Source organism: Protopterus annectens, chromosome 7.part0 (genome assembly GCF_019279795.1).
Source record: "Protopterus annectens isolate FY-2018-M chromosome 7.part0, PAN1.0, whole genome shotgun sequence".
Lineage (NCBI taxonomy): Eukaryota > Metazoa > Chordata > Ceratodontiformes > Protopteridae > Protopterus > Protopterus annectens.
Genome location: NC_056739.1, coordinates 1,706,108,980 through 1,706,127,024, shown reverse-complemented (window position 1 = coordinate 1,706,127,024; position 18,045 = coordinate 1,706,108,980). Strand labels below are relative to the sequence as shown.

General features: G+C 42.9%; 1 protein-coding gene across 1 annotated transcript in view; it reads left to right on the top strand.

Moving 5' to 3' along the window:
* The window catches only part of SMARCAL1 (SWI/SNF related, matrix associated, actin dependent regulator of chromatin, subfamily a like 1), a 911,772-nt gene that overhangs the window by 412,157 nt on the left and 481,570 nt on the right, over window positions 1–18,045 (top strand). The gene's annotated exons all lie outside the window — the stretch shown is intronic.

Here is an 18,045-nt window from a genome sequence, read left to right as displayed (position 1 = left end):
TTATGAGTACACAGTCAAGTATGCTTTCTTTTTGGTTGGGTTTACCTATCCTGGTAGGGGTGGATATGATTTGTGTAAATGCATACAGGTTAATAGGGGTGGTTGGGGATTCTGAGGAACAGGTGCCCCAGTCTGTGTTAAAGTCTCCAAGTAGTAGGGTTTCTTGGGGGTAGTGACATGATAGCCAGTGCAGTATATCTTCAAGTGTAGATATATTGTTACCTGGGGGAAATTACATACAGATGATATTAATGCATTTATTTTTATTAAGTTGCAATTTGGTGGCAAGAATCTCTGAGTTATTAATCAGAGGTGGTTGTATTACATTTATGGTGACATTTAACTCAGATTTATAGAGTACAGCTACCCCACCCCCTTCCTGGAAGCAAGATCCAGCCTGTGTATGTTGTACCCAGGTGGTAGCACTTCATCGTCTGTAGTGTTAGGTTTTAACCAGGTTTCAGATAAACAGAGAATCTCAGGGGAGTGGACATCCAGAAGTGCATGCAATTCATGTACCTTGTTATTAATGCTTCTAATATTGAGATGACAGGCTAGGAGAGAGTTAGTTGGCCTATTAATTGTAGGTTTGTAGCTTAGATTGCAAGTAGAGGGGGTATGTGTATATGACGTGGGTGGGCCAGGATTGGGGTGAATATCACCACCAAGTATTAGGTTAAGTCTATACTTTGTGATAAACTTCAGGAATTTGTTTATTAGTCTGTGGTAGTGTTTAGATCTAGAGCTAATGTGCATGGGGTTGAGATGTTGATAGACTGAACAAGATGTTGGCTAGGACCTGGTACTGTAAGTATGCTTGAAAGTGGGAGGATTTACAGCTGGGGTGATAGTATGGCCTTTCGGGACCTGAAATCCTGTGAGAAACTGGTTTTCTTACAAAGTAAGGGAGTATGCTGCGAACAAGTGGGGTAGTAAAGAAGAGTATATCATTATCTGTGATTCAGCTAGTGAGTTAAGGAACTGTTTTACCTGGTGATGCAACACCAGAAGATAGAGTGGTGAGGTAAAGGTACTGGAAGGGGGATGGGAGAATGCCAGATGAAAGCCAATAGGTGCTATTAAAATGTAGGTAGAAGAATGGGGATGGGAGGAATTATCCCAGATGAAAGCAGATAAGATCTAGAAAGTGGGGGAATGACTATAGTACTATAAATTTAGAGGTACTGGGGGCAGGAGGGAATTGGGGGCAGGGAAGGGAGCGAAGAGAGCCCGAGCGTAGCGGGGCTATTGCAGTTTACAAGGTTTCCTAAGGTGTCCTAAAGCTATAAGGTAAGTATTATAGTTCTTAATGTAAGAGTCAGTTTGCTTAAGTTACAGGGGAAGGAGACAAACACTCAAGTAGAAAAAAGAGCCCTATGGCTGACCAAAATGGTGACCTGTTTACTTACACAGCACTGTAAGTGAAAGCTTAACAAATGCTTTTTGTGTGCAACCTACTCTGCTTAAATGCTGAGAGAAACTGATTTTGTTATGTGACCAGTTGCACTCCTGTAGACTCCGTTTTTTAGAGAACTGTAGAGTTCAAGCTGCTTAAATGCTGAGAGAAACTGATTTTGTTATGTGACCAATTGCAGTCCTGTAGACTCCGTTTTGTAGGGAACTGTAGAGTTCAATCTGCTTAAATGCTGAGAGAAACTGATTTTGTTATGTGACCAATTGCAGTCCTGTAGACTTCGTTTTGTAGGGAACTGTAGAGTTCAATCTACTTAAATGCTGAGAGAATCTGATTTTGTTATGTGACCAATTGCAGTCCTGTAGACTCCGTTTTGTAGGGAACTGTAGAGTTCAATCTGCTTAAATGCTGAGAGAAACTGATTTTGTTATGTGACCAATTGCAGTCCTGTAGACTCCGTTTTGTAGGGAACTGTAGAGTTCAATCTGCTTAAATGCTGAGAGAAACTGATTTTGTTATGTGACCAATTGAAGTCCTGTAGACTCCATTTTGTAGGGAACTGTAGAGTTCAATCTGCTTAAATGCTGAGAGAAACTGATTTTGTTATGTGACCAATTGAAGTCCTGTAGACTCCGTTTTGTAGGGAACTGTAGAGTTCAATCTGCTTAAATGCTGAGAGAAACTGATTTTGTTATGTGGCCAATTGTTATGATGTTCATTATTATGATGTTCACTGGGAAGGGAGAAGATGATGAACCTTAAGATTTTATTTTTGGTGACTTGCAGTATGTGGGTTTTATGGTAAAAGTAGGGCATTTAATGGGTAGGCAATATTCTAATCTTAGCAAAAGAATATTAATAGTTTGCTAGGACCTCCAAAAGTCATTCTCCATGGCCTACTGATCAGTGGTGTAGCCCTTTGAGTTTGCAGGCTTCCCCCCTCACAAAATCATGGTTGAAATGGGCCTCCACATACACATCCCTCCCCCTTGCAGTGATTCCAATATCCCATTACTTGGCTATTTCACCCCATTTACCATAAACACTGTAATGTGCGTACTGCTTTGCTTCTACAATGATTTGGATTTCATTTAAAAGTTTGATTTTACATTTTACAGCACAAACACAAATAGACATCTGCTAAACAAAGCAATGCAGTCTCACAATGAAAATAGACTTAGCGTTAAAACTTCTCTGCACTTAAAATTCAAATTAATTGAAACAGCACTGAAACCCACATTCAAAGAAAATGCATCCGGCCAGTGGCACATAAAGATTATTTTTGGGCTGTTTTCAAATCATGCACATGAAACATACATGTATTCTTTGATGCACCTTCCTGATTGTATTAAATTATATTCCTTGTATAATACAGTACAGTTGTTAAAGGGCGTTTTAAATTTATTGTTTTGAACATTTTTCCAGTAAAACAACAAACTGCATGAACCAATAATGACAAAACTGCCCAAGTCAGAACATTTCCATCATAAAAGTCTACTCAAACTTCTACAGTCCACCAGTATCATTAAATTTGCACAATCTCTGCAGAAGTAAAAGTCATCTAAATAATTCCACACTAAAGAGATCTGTAACTAATGAAGAGGTTGCTGCTAGCAAACAACTTTATATTTCATTGTTTCATCTATAAATAAAGTGTCTGTTGCCCTTGAGGAATAAATTGCCTATGTTATGTAAAAAAATGATGAGATAGTAATAGTGCAATAGGGAATGGATGGGAAACTGATAACAGTTTCATAGCTACTAGTTACTGCCGGCAAAGAGGACATTCTTAGGACTGCAGCATCCACCCCCTTTAAAAGTACAACACAGTGCAGTATCAACAATGCATGTACGTACTGTGGGAGTAGAACTCACAGCCTTCTGCATCAAAAGCAAGTATTCTACCTGTTATGCTACTAACACTGAAAGCAGACTTTGCATAAGCAGCACTAAACTTCTCTTCCCCAATGCTCTCAGCTCCTTCTGAAATCCACTCGGCACTCAACTGTATCTCTCAACTTTGCAGCACAAGAAATCTGGAAAAAGCCAAAATTTATTGGTGGGGTGCAAAAGCCCCCAAAAAACAGGGACATGTTTTAAACATTGCTTGTATATCCTTGGAAAGTTACTAGTATAAAATGTTGCGTTACCACCCTGCATTTCCTGAAATATAGGAAGACTGAAACTTAAATGGCTTAGTATAAAATGTTGCATTACCACCCTGCATTTCCTGAAAGATAGGAAGACTGAAATTTAAATGGCTATCATTTAGTGAATTCAGTTCTCACCATAGCTCTTGGCCTCTTAGCACAAAAAGCCAGGACAAAGCCAATGATGGGGGAATACAGCCCCAAAAATATTCAGTGAATTCAGTTCTCAGTGGGTTAAAGATCAGCTTACATTTCAAGCCTGAACAAACAAAGCATATAACAGAAGGCTTGAGAAAAAGCAGCAGAATTAGTCACTAAAATAGCTGCTTCATTTTATGGCAGACTTCTTTCATAAAATTAAAACCTTTGATACATATGAGCAAATGCCTTTACAATTTACTTTTGTCTTACCATCAAACCCTAAAAGTCCACCTTTAGGTAATGCACTGATGCATTTAGATAGTAGCTGTGCATAATGAGAGTGTGTGAGATATAAATAATCGTAGAATAATAAAACAAATCAAGCGAAATGTGAAATGCTGACTATGTCTTACAAGCACTGTTTTGAGAATACAAAGAATCAAGGTAGCACTATGTCTAGGAAGTGCTAAAGTCTAATGTAACATTTAAAGTTTGGTGTTTTCAGGTAATGATTGCTTTTATCACCATTTAAGTTTACCTTCTTCCCTCACTTCCAAGAACAACATAACAGAATCTAACCTTTGTCTGTTTTTTAAGACATTAGAATTAAGAACAAAACAAACCGGCGACCTTTCATATACACAACTTCTAATTATTGGGTCAAACTCCCTTTCATATACAGGAAAGAATAGTGTACAGTCCCTTAACAGACTGTTAAGAATATTTCTTCCCCAGCAGGTTGCATGTGTGAGTGCTGAACACCTGGTATAAGGAGGCTAATTGAAGCCTTATGTGCTGTAAGCTGTACAAAATAAATTGACTGTCACACTGCAAACTCCAGGTGATAAATTGCACAGTTGTATGCACCTCCGCTAACAACATTGTGGCTGCATAGTTACATGTCTTTTAGTATCTTAGTACTAAACCAAAGGTTTGTATAACTGGACTACCTACTCGCTAGCTGCAGCTCAGTATAGTCTGCTACTGAGCAGCGGACATCTTTCATAGTCAACCAACTTAGTTATCATTACCATGCATTAAGGGAAATAATATTTTAGAAAATGTCTTGCATCATAATTTTATAATCAGGAAGGACAAAACAGAGCAACTTTGTCCATTTGTGTTGCTCAAATGTCTAATTCCTCTTATGTAGCTTTCTTACCAAGGAGAACCCTTAATCCCATCCATATCTCTCAACCTCTTAGCACAAAAAACCTGGACAAAGCCAATAATGGGGGAACACAGCCTCAAAAATAGGGACAAATTTCAAATATTGATCTTGTAAACTTATGTATTTTCTGAAGAATATGAAGTCTGAAATTCAAATGCCTGTCATTATTTAGTGAATTCAATCCTCACTGATTTGCCACAAAAATCCAGAAAAACCACAGATTTTATGAGGAACAGAACAAAAATATTTGGCAAAAATCTGGACAGTTTTCACAAGTGGTGGTGGGTAGGGAATTTAGGCTCTTGCTACTAGTACCCAAGGTACAGGGTTTAGTACAGTGCATCCTTGCAGCTTAAATACGGTCATGAAAAGAACCACTAATTCTTGCAGTTTGCAATTGCTTGCACGCACGCTATGTACAGTGGAGCCTTGAGCCAATTCCGACAGGCTGACAAGCTGTTCATGGAGCTGACGCATGCCTCTGCACATGATGACGTCAGCCGGAAAGGAATTAAAAAAAAAACAAAGCTGGAAAATTCGGAAATGAAGGGGTGCCACTCAGGAATCGTGGCTTCCCATTTTTTGGACCTCAAAAAATAGTAAAAACCTAGAAATTCGGTACGGTTGAGAGGTATGATTCGGTCAAATCCTTTTGCTGTCTGCATCCTCACTTTCTCTCCTTTTAATGGAGTCAAAGGCTTTTTGGTTGTATCATAATAGGACGTTTGGGACAAGCACTTCTTTAGGAGTTGAGCTTTTGCTGCTTTGTTTTTCTAACACTTGGAACCAAAAAATTCTTACTGATTGGCAGTGTGGTTCTGGTTTGTCTCGACATTAATCTCTGGACAGGTGAACCAAGAAGATTGTCACGAGGTATGTTTCTGAGATTTAGGGGATTTAGAAAAACGTCAGTATTATCATGTTCAGAATTTTCCAACAGTTCTTTTGCACTTTGAACTGCATGTTCTGCCAAGCCATTTGATTGTGGGTATTCAGGACATGTCTATATCACGTTATCGAAAGTTTACTTAATTGAATCAATAAAGGTCGAACTTTATTGATTGATTAAGTAAAACCTCGAATAACGTAAAAAAAAAAAACTAAATGGCGTCGGCAGGGGGGCAAGCCCCCTTGCACCCCCCCCCACTTGAATATACCAACTCTGAGACCGCACTACATTGAGGTAAACGGAAATCTCTCCTTACGGAAATTTCCATTTACTTGCACGATGTTCTTCACTTTCGATATTGTCGTGACGACAATATCAGACTCTATATTGTCAGCTTACGAGAAAGTGAAGTAGAATCATTCAGGACTACTCGTAACATGAACAAAGTCCCACACTTATGCAAATCTTTTGAACTGATGACTTGTAAACTGCGCAGCATTGTCAGAAATGACTGTGCGGACTACCATGGACAGAAAAATGTCTCTTCAGCCTAGTAATGACAGTACTGGACAAAAGATTAGGAAGTAGGTCAATCTAGAACCAAATTGAACAAGAGTCTACTAAGACCAAGTAATGTTGACTACTGCATTCGAAAATGTTTGTAGCTACTGTCGACCAGGGTAGTTCAGGAACCTGGCTTAGGTGAAGTGGTTCTTTTTAATGCAGTTTAGTACTATTACAAACAGAACAAACTTAAGAGTTGTTTCTCAATGTCTTTTGACATAGAAGGCCAAAATACTAGTCCTCCTCCTTTTGGTAGAATCAGTTCCTGGGTGGCCACAGTGCATGATTTTAATATACTCTTGTTGCAGGGATTTTGGAACAATCACTTTCGGACCTATCATGATGATACCATCTTCCATCAAAATCTTGCATCTGCAAGGAAAATACTGCAGCACATCTGGTAGTAAACAAGATTGTTTTGACAGCCATCCTCGACTGATTAAGTGGTTAATCTTCTGGAGAACTGGATCTGAGGATCTGAAGCTGTCTTGAGTTCTAAGGTCATGAAGATGTATGGAAGAAATATTTCTCACTTCCATGATTTCAAAATCAGGTTTCTCATTTTCATGCTGTTCAGTGTTTTTTCCTGGGTGATCTGGATGAATTATCAGCATGATAAAGAAGATTGCCTTTAGTGTAAACAAAGTGAAAGTTATACTTTTCCTATTTTAACATCATGCATTGTAAACTCACAAGAGCTCTGTGCATTGGCTTTTTCAAAATAGTGATCAAGGTTGGTGGTCTGTCTCAATTTGAATAGGTCTACCATAAATATAATCCTGGAACTTTGAACATGCAAGCACAATTGCCAAGAGCTTTTTCTCTTCCTGAGCATACTGCATTTCAGTTTGGGTTAGAGTTCTGGATGCATAGGTTCATAGGATGGTACTAGGCTATGAGCCCTAGGGCCTATACAAGCCTAGCCATAACAATTCCCTGGCTATTTCTTCCCACAATATTTAGCATAGACATCTGGTCTACCCTCTTGAAGAATGACTGCACCAAGACCAAACTTGAAAGCATCACAAGAAAGAGTTACTGGTTTGTGAACATCATAATATCTTAAAAGTGGGTAGACTGGCAATTCTTTGTTTCAGGACATCAAATGCTCTTTGGTGTTGTTCTGATCAGGTCCAAGTTACATTCTTGCATGTCAGCTCTCTGAGCGGTGCTGAAAGTGCACTCAAATCTGGAATGAACTTGCCCAGATAGCTGACCATGCCAAGAATACATTGTAAGGAAGTAACATTGTCTGGAGCTGGCATCTCAAGAATTGCAGTTTGCTTGGAAGGGTCTGGTCATAAGCTTGAACTGGTAAACAAGTGACCCACATATGTAACTTCTCTTAGCCTGAATTTGCATTTCTGAGGATTCAGTTTAAGATTCACATCACGAGCACGTTCCAGAACTTTCCTGAAGTTTTTGTCATGTTCGATTTCACCATTGCCTCCTACAAGAATATCTATTATAATAGCATGTGGATAGCAAAACAAAATTGTTGCATCGCATGTTGAAAGACTTCACTGGCAGAATTTATCCCAAATGGCATTCTCAGAAATCTGTACCTTCCAAATGGTTTACTGAAAGTGCTTAGCAATAAAGAGTTTTGGTTGAGCAAAATTTGCCAGAATGAAATTTATGACAAAAAAAAACAGTGGTATTAGGCATAAGAGCAATAACTTCTTCGACTGTATGCATTAGATGATGTCACTTTAGTGCTTTGTTCACATTTCTTGGGTCAATACATATTCTAATATCACCTGAGCTTTTCTTATGCGCAACTACCATGGAGGATACCCATTCAGTTTGTTCTTCTACTGGACAAATTACTCCTAGATGCACCATTCTGTCTAGCTCAGCTTTAACTCTGCCTTGCAAGACTACTGGAACTTTCCTTACTCGTCTGATGACTGGGCTTACTTCATGGTCTAACTTCATGGAGTACACAACTGGGAGTTTGCCTAACTTGTCTTTGAAAAGATCGGCAAAGTCAGAAAAAATAGTTTGTGCTAAATTGTCATTGTTGCATATACGTACATGGTGGACTTCTGCATTAAATACAAGCAGTCCCATTTTCAAACGGTCTCTGAGGCCTAACAATGATTGCACTTGTCTTTTGACTACATAAAATTGCAAGTCATAGCTGTTCCCAGCAGAGTAACATGAAAGCATTATTGAGCCTTCGGTTTGATTTTCTTCACCACCATAAGCAACAAGCTTCGCACACTTTGCTAGATCAAGCTTCTCACCAGCTCTTACTTTAGCAAACATTTCTGCTGACATAACATTGCACTTTGAACCAGTATCAACTTTGAGCTCTACAGGTCTCCCAATAATCAGAACAGTACAAAATACTTCATTCTTTGCCCACAAATCTACTGCATTTACTGTTTCATCAAGCACATACACACCATCAACATAACAAGTAGGGTCGCAGCTTTCTAGTTGATCAACTTGCCTCTTTGAATGTTTTCTTTTACTAAAAGAACGTGCCCCTTTTGATTTACAGAACCTTTTGAAATGATCCCACTTTTTGCATGTGTGGCACTGCTTAGCAAAATTTAAGCACTTTTCTCTTTTGGGCTCGTGATCTCCCCCACAGTTACGACAGTTGACTGAGGCTTGCCACAAGTTTTGCTGACTCACCCCTCTCCTTCACTGAGCATGCTCTGCATTTTACTGGAACTGCCCTGCAACTTGCTAGAAAGGCTTGAGGTTTCACTGAAGCAGCCACAACCTTAGGCTTGAATCTTTTCACCATGTGCTGCATACCATCAACATTAGCACTGGAAGCATGCATTTCTCATTTGTAAGCATGTTTGTGTGCTTTTCTATGAGCTGACATATCTGACAAATCTCTATGGCCTTATTCAAAGCTAAATCATTGTCTTGAAGCAAAATCTTTCTCTTTAATACCACACGAAAGCCTGTCTTTTAGCAACGTATCTCTTAGATCATCAAATCTACACGTTTTTGCCTTGTTTCTCAAGTCAGTTATGTATGCTGCAAAAGTTTCACCAGGCTTTTGATCTCTTCTGTAAAATATGTGCGTTTCCATTGTAATATTTGTTTGGGGGTTACACATTTCTCTAAATATACGTTTTAAGCACTCAGGGTCTTCCCGGGTTTCAGCCTGTACCACTATATGGTGGTTGGTTCCCCCACCCCCGCATACACAGCTGGGGCATGCACAAATGAATGCTCCCTTTCAGTGGCTTCTGACCCAGCTAAATTAAGCAGAATAAATGATGTTATGTGATCCTATCTCGCCTACATTCTGAACTGATGGGTTCGGAGCCGATCCCTCAGCTCCGACTCTGCACGCTAATGCTATAGAGCGAGGCCTCTTATTGGCTGAGCTATCTTTATCCCAGGATGCACCACCACTAATCCCCCAGATCTCGTTTGCCGCTAACAAGCTTAGACGTGGTCTCAACTTGGCTGGGCTAAGTACTATTTATTTAGGCTTTTTCCTGTCACAAATTTCCTTTCTTTAAACCCAAAAGCTGTTTTAACAGCTATTGTTGTTATATTTGTGTGATTGGTGAATTTCTTGTGAAAAATTCGTGATTTTTTTAGTCAGGGAAGGTTTCCCGTTTTAGTTAGAGGGGCCTTCCCCTGTTGCTTTGCTGTTTGTGTCTCTTTCTTGGGTCAAGTACCCGTTTAAGTTAGAGGGTCTTGACTCTCTTTCTCTTTTTCTGTCTGTTAAATTGTTTAGTGTTTAAAAAAAAAAAAAAAAAAAAAAAAAGAAGAAATTTTGTTAAAGTCGTTGGATTTAACTTTACCTTGTCTAGTGTAGTGTTTTTGTCACTTAGATAGGTTCTGTGTTAAGCAGTTATGTCTAAAGAACACAAACCCTCCGGGTTTAAGAAATGCACGAGGTGTGGTTTTAAAATGTCCATAACGGACGACCACTCCTCGTGCGTCTATTGCTTAGGTGCCAAGCACCTACAAGAGTCGTGTAGTGTCTGCCATGCATTCTCTTCTAGGGTACTCCAGGAGAGGAAGAACAAATTAATCCTCAAGGGATTAATCAAGCCTTCCTTCGAGGAGGCTTTATCTTCCTCTCCGTCTCCTTCTAAAAAGAAGAAAGCGTCGGCTCCGACCAGTCAGTCGGAACCGACCGCTAAAAAAGCTAAGCAGACTTCTCCATCGGCTCCACGGACTTCGGAGCCGAGGTTGGAACGGTCTGCCTCGATGCCTCCAGCCTCGACTCCTCTGGTTTCGGAGCCGAGGTCTGGGGCATCGAGAGGCAGGTCACCCTCGTCGGCTCCACTGATATTGGAGCCGATAAGGGTTACCGGCTCAGACTCTTCCCCCTCGGAGCCGAAGTTCTTATCGGCACCGAGGGAAATTTCCTTGAAACCTTCCTCGGAGCCGATAGTTGTTGAGTCCATTCGGAGCCGGTCCCCGAGCCCTTCGGAGCCGATGGAGAAATCGGTTCGGGCCCGATCGGTATCCTCTAGATCATCCAAGATGTCTGATTCGGACATCGACAGGGTGCTCCTTCGACTCTTCCAGTCTCCGGTGTTCCAAAAGCTAGTTTCGGCTCCAGCCCATTTGGCTTCGGAGCCGATGGTCCACTCCCCTACTGTGGTTCCTCCTCCAACAGCTTCGGCACCGTTGGAGCCGGTGCTGGTGGAACCTGTGGAGGTGTTAGGGTCGGGCCCGACCCTTGCTCCAACTCCGGCTCGGAATTCAGTACACGGACTTCTTCCTTCGGCCATGGGGGGGAGGCTTCGGGATTGATGCTTTCAGTTCCAAGTCTCCCTCTCGGTGCGTCGGCGGCGGGAGTGCCGTCCACTGTCGTGGCCATGGAGGTGGGACCCTCCCAGGATTCTGGTGGTCCCGCCTTCAGGGCTATGAGGAGTGCTTTAGCCAAATCTTCCTTGGCTACCTCCACGGTTTCCCCAGCTCCTTCCCTGCATACGGAGACTGGGTCGTTGGCAGTCCCCCTGTCCTTAGACAGCGGAGCCCCCGGGCCTCAGGTTACCCCTGCTGGGGTTTCTCCCCCTCCTGGAGGTCCTTCTGAAGCCTCTTCGGAAGAACCTCCCAGGAAGAGATCGTGCAAGAGGAAGCACGTTGACTCCCCTGATGAGTCTCTGACATCCGACACTGATGTCGATGATGCAGAGGGGTCCCCCAAGTCGTCCTCGGATGATGTCTCCTTTGCAGACATCCTGGAAGCCCTAAAACAACGAGGCGGCTGGCAGTCCAAACCTCCCTCTGCTGATGAGTCGGTGTTCCTGAAGGCCTTCGGGGCTCAGCCCTCCGCCTCCTGGGTGTCTTTGCCCTTCGACGAGCTCTTGGATTTGATCTGTCGAAGGGCGTGGGAACACCCAGACTCTGTGGAACCGGTGCCTGCTCGTCCGAACAAATTTCTCTCGGCGCCCCCTGATAGAGAGTTCCTAACTAAAGGTGTGGCTGTAGATGCTTTGGTGATGGCATCTGCTACCCAGCAAGATGTAGCAGAGGCTTCTACGTCCGTCCATCCTCCTAATAACGAGTCTAGGAGCATGGATCGGTACGGAAAGCGCACCCTCAGTTCAGCGGCCTTTACACTGAGGTCCTTGAACTACCTTACGCACTTTACCAGATTTCAGAGGGATCTGATTAAGGAGCTATCCGATACCCTCTTGGGTAACCTGCCTGAGGAGCTGGCCCAGACGGTTGGCTCTCAGCTGGCTACAATGTCGTCCATTTCGAACTCGTCCATGAGGCTCATTTCTTATGCGGCCGAAGGGCGAGTAGAGCGGGTACAGGCATTGCTCTACGGAGACAAGCCTGGCTCCGTCTGTGTCATTTCGCGGAGGCCTTTAAGTCTTCTTTTGCTGACGCCCCCTTTGATGGTCCTCCCTGTTTGGACCCAAGGTAAAGGACACACTAACCCGCTGTGAACAGGAGGGTAAGACTCTGACTGCCGTAGGGGCATGATTTTCCACTCCCTTTCGGCCTTATCCCAAGGCTAAAAGAGGAGGGAAAATGTGGTTCCGTAGATCTCAGAAGCCTTACCCCTCTCAGCAGGAGGGTTCCCCTTCCAGAGGCAGAGGAGGGGGAAATTCTTCCGGAAGATGCCGTCCCAGAGGCGGCAGAGGCCCTCACAACACTGGAGACCACGAGTCCTTTCGTGGCTCTTCAGCCTTTCATAGTCCCTGAGGGATTGCCCGGCTGTGCTGCTCCGGAGCTGGTCGGGGGTCGTTTCTCGAAGCACCTAAAGGCCTGGGAAGGGATTACTCAGGACCAATGGGTGCTTCGGATTATTGCCGGAGGTTACTCCATCCCATTCTCTCACCCCCCCCCCATCAGTCCAAAAAAATCCCGGACCCGCCACCCAGTCAACTGGATACCGCAGCCTCAGAAGTTTCAAAGCTGCTGCAAAAAGGAGTCATCCAACCGGTCCCCGCAGACCATATTGGATTAGGGACTTACTCAAGATTCTTTTTGGTGCCAAAAAAGACCGGGGACTTGAGGCCCATTTTGGATCTCAGCATCCTAAACCATTCAGTCAGAAAGTCCAAGTTCCGAATGGTCACCCTACAAACCATTCTCCCATTGCTGGAGAAAGGTGTTTGGATGTGCTCCATGGATCTCAAGGACGCTTATTATCATATCATGGTACATCAAGCGTCCAGAAAACATCTGCGCTTCAGCCTAGAAGGCAGTCATTTCCAGTTCTGTGCGCTACCCTTTGGTCTCACCACAGCCCCCAGGGTGTTCACCAAGTGTTTGGCAGTCGTGACTGCTCACCTGAGAAGTCTAGGATTCCAGGTGTTTCCGTATCTAGATGACTGGCTCCTAACTGCCACCTCCAAGCATCTACTTCTGCGGAGCCTACAAGCCACTATATCACTGGGCAATTCCCTTGGAATCACCTTCAATTGGCCAAAGTCCGTGTTGCTGCCGTCTCAACGAATAAGATTCATAGGGGTAGAGATAGACTCAAACCAAATGCGAGTCTATCTACCTACAGACAGGATTCAAACCATACAGGCTCAAGTTCGAGCCTTACTTCCCAGATCCAAAGCCCCAGCCAGAATGGTCCTGCAGCTATTGGGATCCATGTCCACCACGGTTCTTCTAGTCCCCTTGGCAAGGTTGCACATGAGAATTCTCCAGTGGCTTCTCTCAGCTCAGTGGTCCTTTCAGGAACTTCCCCTCAGTCACCTTGTATGGATCATGGAATCTTGCAGACGGGACCTTCGCTGGTGGCTAGTGCCCTCCAACTTGGATCAGGGACGACCCTTTGTTCTACCTCCTCCGGCGGCCACTTTGACCACGGACGCCTCCCAGATGGGGGGGGGGGCATTCCCTGGGCAGGTCAGTCCAAGGCAAATGGCATCCGGAAGAGACTTTGCTTCATATCAACATCTTGGAAATGAGGGCAGTACTTCTGTCCCTTCAAGCCCTTCACGATTACCTCCCTCAGGGCGTAATTGCTGTTCACTCAGACAACATGTCAGTTGTTTGGTACCTGAACAAACAGGGAGGGACCAGATCCTATCCTCTTTGCAGAGAAGCCATGAGAGTTTGGGAATGGGCAGTCTCGACCAAACGCTTCCTAGTGGCTACTCACATACCGGGCAACTCCAATGTGATAGCCGACAGATTGAGCAGGACCATCCTCTCCCCTCACGAATGGTCTCTGAATATGACAGTGGCAAGTCAGATTTTCAGCGAATGGGGAGTTCCATGTTGCGATCTCTTCGCGACTCCTCTGAATGCGAAGTGCAAAGAATTCTTCTCCCTATACCCGGCTCCGGGGAAGAGCCCCATGGACGCATTAGTCCATCCTTGGCCCACCGGCTTGCTTTATGCCTTCCCTCCAGTTCCTCTCCTTCCCAGAGTGATTCAAAAGGCATCTCTCTTGGGGAGCAAAATGATCTTAATTGCTCCTTACTGGCCTCGTCAAGTGTGGTTCCCCTATCTTCGGAAACATGCCTTGGAAGGTCCTTGGTTCCTGGATCAGATCCCAGACCTACTGGTTCATCAGTCGGGACTATTCCACCAGTCCCTACACACCTTAAAATTGACGGCTTGGCTCCTCCTCTTCCGACGATAGTCAGGAGTCATACATTGGATCCAGATGTTGTACACTTATTATCTTCGGCCCATAAGTCTGCTACAAAGAAACTGTATTCTAGCAAATGGAAAAGATTTGCTATTTGGGCTCAACTCCGGGGCCTGGACCCCATTTCTATTCCTGTGGCAGAAGTACTAAAATTTCTGACTTCTCTTTTCAATCAAGGCTCTTCAGTTTCTACCATCAAGGTACAATTGGCAGCAATTTCTAATTTTCACGAATCCATAGACCCACCTTTAATGAGCAACAGATTGTGTAAGACCTTCTTGAAAGGTGCTGCTCTATTAAGACCTCTGATTTCTCATCCTGCACCTCCATGGGATCTCGATATAGTGTTACACGCCTTGACTTCTTTCCCCTTTGAACCAGCAGCTACATGTGATCTAAAGTTTCTATCATGGAAGACAGCTTTTCTGGTGGCGATTACTTCTGCTAGAAGAGTTTCAGAGCTTCAAGCTTTGTCAGTAAAACCCCCGTACTTGGTTTTTCACAAAGACAGAGTATCCCTCAGACCAAATCCTTCCTTTGTCCCTAAAGTTTGTTCTACTTTCTGCTTACAACAATCGTTAGAGCTTCCAGTTTTTTTCCCAAAATACTCTAACAAAGCGGAGTTCATATTCCACACACTAGATGTCCACAGACAGTTACGTTTTTATTTAGACAGGACCAAACAAACAAGGAAAACAGATCAGTTGTTTGTATCCTTTGCAGATAACAAATTGGGCAAAGCCATCACAAAGGTCACTATTGCCAAATGGATCAGGGACTGTATTACTCAGGCTTATTTTTATTCTAACAAAGAGCTTTCCACCTCTGTCAAGGCTCATTCTACAAGGGCTATGGCTACTTCGATAGCATTTAATTCTAAGCTTGCTATTAGTGACATTTGTGCTGTGGCTACATGGTCTTCACCGCACACCTTCATTTCCCACTACAAATTAGATGTGGCATCTAGAGGACGAGCTTCATTTGGTTCCACAGTGCTCAGGAGTGTTTTCCAATGAGCCACCCGGGATTTAGGTGCTAGGGACGCTGTCCCATCAGTTCAGAATGTAGGCGAGATAGGATCACATAACATCTTTTAGTTATGTACTCACCATAACTTCAGATGTTTGGGATCCATCTCGCCTACATTCCTAATAACCCACCCTCCTTCCCCCTTCCTTGGAGATCAGAGGATGTCAGAAGGTCCGATTCCTGTTGTTTCATCTTGAAACATCTAACAATGTTATATAATCAAGTTGTGCATGCGTGCATGTATGCAGACAAACAAGATCTGGGGGATTAGTGGTGGTGCATCCTGGGATAAAGATAGCTCAGCCAATAAGAGGCCTCGCTGTATAGCATTAGCGTGCCGAGTCGGAGCCGAGGGATCGGCTCCGAACCCATCAGTTCAGAATGTAGGCGAGATGGATCCCAAACATCTGAAGTTATGGTGAGTACATAACTAAAAGTTTTTATACGTGCATCTTTGTCAGAAAAAGCTGCCTGTATGAAAATATCCTACTCTTGTTTAAACACTCTGCAGTTTTCAGCCGCATTAATATCAAGTACAAGTGGAGCTGGTCTGCGAAATCCTGCTGCCATGCCAATAAATTGTTTTTGTAATTATATTCAGATGCACACACAGAGATATACAGTAGAGAGTCGATTATCAGAAATGTCAATTATCCGAACCAGCCTTCCAAAGTTTCGGGTAGGAAAAATCATAAAGTCTGAATATGTAAACATTATACATATTCGCTTGAGCATGTTTTTTGAGCTTGTAGCCAGCTCATGTGTGAGAAATATTCTTTATTGCCCACTGAAAATCTCTGAATGGTTGAAAAGTTTATTCCTGCATTAGAAAAAACAAGATTTTAGAAGTTTTTTATCCAGTTCAGTTACAAGTTTGATTATCTGAACTACCCAAGGCCCCAATTTCTTTAGATAATCAACTCTCTACTGTAATTGCTACTCGAAAAAAAATATTCAACTGTACCATAAAACTCTTTGAAATGACCGTATTCTGTGAAATAACAGTACTGTAATTCTGCACAAACTGGCCAACACTTTGCACACTTTGGATATGTTGAGTAACTGTAGTTAATAAGATAAAGAAGCACATTATGAAAAATACGGTCATTTTCTCTTTTTTTATACATTTTATGTGATTTGGAAGTTATTTCAAGCACTTTTGTAAGCATTTCATGTATTTTTATCAACATATTGTAATTTCAGACATTTCCTTTCATTAGAAAATTGTTTTGAGTGGTTTTAATGCTCCATTTTATATTTGTTGAGTGAGTTTTAGCACCTGGATTTGTCTTTCTGACCTGTTTGCAAGTCATTTGAGCAAGGATGATCCACTCTTGTATATTCCTCCAGCTGTAACTGCGCGCCTCATAGTCTTGAAGAAGTTTTACTTAGGATCACATTCTGACACCATGTCGCTTGTCTTGTATATATTCAATAAGATAATGAGGTTGGGTGTTCATTTAAGTAGCTTATTACACACACACACATCAGGATGGAGAACGGGATCATTAAACTTAAACAAACTAACTTGCTGACTGACTACTACACACATGCATGCTTGCACCTTGGCTGCTCACTACAAAATGGCACTCTTGCTTACACGTGCTCAGTACTTATATGCACATGCTCAGTGACTGGAATAGCTCTTCAAGGAACATACACACTCTGATCAACAAAATCCTTCTAGCAACTTGATGCCCTTTTTCTTATATGGCTTTCAGAACTGCACACAACACTCAAGGCATGCTCTAACCAAGGCCATGTTGAACAGAAGCATTACTTCTTTGTTTTTGGAATCTGTTCTCCCTGAGGATACACATGCACACGTTCTGTTTGTTGCTGTCACTCTATTCCTAGTGGCCCATTCCATGTATGACCAACACCCTCAGATGCTTTCCCTTCTCTGTTGCCATCAGTTCCATTGCCCACAACTTGATACTTCATACCATGGCAAATACAGTACTTTTCATTTGTTGGCAGTGAACTTTAAATGCCACCTTTATGCCAGTTTAGTCAGCCATTCCAAATTGTTCACTAGACTGTTTTCCTCATCGTCCACCAGTGTGTCTGTCTTCACGTCATCAGCAAATAGGTTGATTCTATTCTCTGTTCCATCTTTTATGTCCAAGATAAATGCACTGAAAAGTACTGGACCTAGAAGAAGCCCCTGAGGTAGTCCATTAGGCAGTTTCTTAATTTCAGACATTGTCTGTCTCTCCACAGCCTTCTCTATGTCCTACCATTCAGTCATGCAGCTACCTAGTTCCTCAGTCTTAGTCCTGCGATTAACCCCTCCAATTTTCCTGTCAGCTTCCTATGTGGAATTAAATAAGCTTTGCTGAAGTCAGTGTATACTATATGTTGGTAGTCCCCGTCAAGTTCAGCTGAAACCCAGTCATAAAACTGTAACAGGTTTGACTACAAGCTGGATCCTTTTCGGTGTGAGTCCATATTGATTGCTGCCATAGAGATTACTGTCCTCTAGAAATACTGTCATCCTTCCCCTCGGGATTTTTTGTTGGGCTGTAATTCCCTGAATTTTTTTTTCTGCTTCCTCCTCCCTTCTAGAAGGGGGTCACAGTAGCTGTTTTCAATTTCTCTGGCACTTCTTTATTAGCT